At 26.4% G+C, this 1,821-nt stretch overlaps 1 long non-coding RNA gene across 1 annotated transcript; it reads left to right on the forward strand.

Moving 5' to 3' along the window:
* The first annotated feature begins 462 nt into the window (after positions 1-462).
* LOC119601493 lies at positions 463-1,376 on the forward strand. Its single transcript, XR_005231237.1, has 2 exons — positions 463-886; positions 1,209-1,376. It is a non-coding gene; the product is annotated as an uncharacterized LOC119601493 (long non-coding RNA).
* The last annotated feature ends 445 nt before the right edge of the window (positions 1,377-1,821 follow it).

Here is a 1,821-nt window from a genome sequence, read left to right on the forward strand (position 1 = left end):
CAACCGGACCTCAGAATAGGGCTTTTGAACTCATAAGTATGTTAAATGATCTACTATCCCTACACAAATTGGCAAAACATAGTTTTATATAAGTCTCAATAATTCTGGTGATGTTCCCCATACAAAGTCCCCTTCAGAAAATGACTTGAATGTCCATAATTCACTTATAAACACTAGTATGACGATGAAATTTGTCACAAATAAGTTTTATATAACACTCTAAAAAATGCATGTAAATTTACTCTTAAGAAGTATGTAAGTATTTAAGGAAAATTACAGAAAATGTGTAAAATTAAGCAAAATATGTTTATTGAAACTAATTACACACTTTTGCCAGTAAAAATAAATACAAATTGCTGTATTTTATATTTTTGTCAACATGTTTATAATATAATAAACTTTTTAAATTTAAAATTACATGATGTGTGCTTAAAAATATTTTTTAAACAAAAAATGTTTAAATGTACATATTTTTAAAGGAATAAAAAATTTGTCAAAATGTTATTTTTTGAAATATAAAAAGCTGCCGAAAAGACACATTACTTTTAGATTTTATTATTGAGAAATAAATTAAATTAATGTTCGAATAGAAGTGACCGCGCAATAAGTTTTTCGAAAAAGAACGTAAGACATATACAAAAGCAATATATTGCATTTGAGCTCATATGTATGCAGATGTCATAATCAAATCTACAGATCTTATGCTGAATAATTTTGGTCTATAAAGGTCCCTCAAAAATTTGCGAAAAATGTTTTAGAATCGGGGTTGTCATTGAAATAATAGGTGGTCAATAAAAATACATATTACGTTCCTTTTTAAATCAAGATGCTATTGTCCAACAACAAATAATGAATAATTTGCACGAATTTATCAATTAAGGCTTTCGTAAGTATAAATTTGTATTTAAATATATGGACAATTTCGTGTCAAGTGACCCAACTTCTAAAATCGATGTTTTCCGATTGAAGAAATAGCTATCTAAAGTCCTATGGACAATTTTTGCTAGGGCCAATAGGTGAAATTTAGACTCATTTGAAAAAAAAAAAAAAACTCTGTATGACCAAATTATCCAACTCTGAACCATTCTAATCCAATAGTACTAACCTTGGTGCATGTTTCATCTAAATCGAGTTTATAAATTGGGTCACTTGACACGAAATTGCATATAAATTAAAAATAAATAATAACAAATTATAACCACCTACAGAATTGTCCAAAGAAAAGAGAAGACCCGAAATTCAAGAAAAAATAGTTGTTGAAGTCAATGTGGAACTAATATAACTGTTAAATCAATAAATTTTCGTACTTTTATGCATTATATTCTCAATTCTTTAAACTAATAAATAAATACAAAACTATTAAAAATAAAAGTAAAGGGGTTTACAGCTAAATTTTCTATATGTTTATATATACATATTTACCATGTAGTATTAAACAATATAGTTTTAAATTTACATATAGAAATTGTTTTTTTAGGCACAGAGTGTTTAAATTTAAACAAAACTGAAATGATGCTAAACATTTTTAAACACATAAATAGGTAAAAATAAAAAATTTGTTTCAATTATTTTTACATACAATGTGTTTAAAATTTTTGAATACTTTTCAACGTGTATTTTTACACTTATTATACTAGGAGTCTGGTTACCTACAATAAATAGTGTAAATTTAAACAAAAATTTATAAGAGTGAAACATAAATCCCGACAATAAATTTAAGAAGGATCGGACCAAGTTTTGCCCTTGCCCCCATATAACCGTAACTTTCGACTTGGCCTTTTACCTCATAACTACGTCAAATATACTTCTATCTTTCGAAAA

Source organism: Lucilia sericata, unplaced genomic scaffold, assembly GCF_015586225.1.
Source record: "Lucilia sericata isolate MDLA Ls3-8-SP2 unplaced genomic scaffold, ASM1558622v1 Contig000169F_arrow, whole genome shotgun sequence".
NCBI classification, from domain to species: Eukaryota; Metazoa; Arthropoda; class Insecta; order Diptera; family Calliphoridae; genus Lucilia; species Lucilia sericata.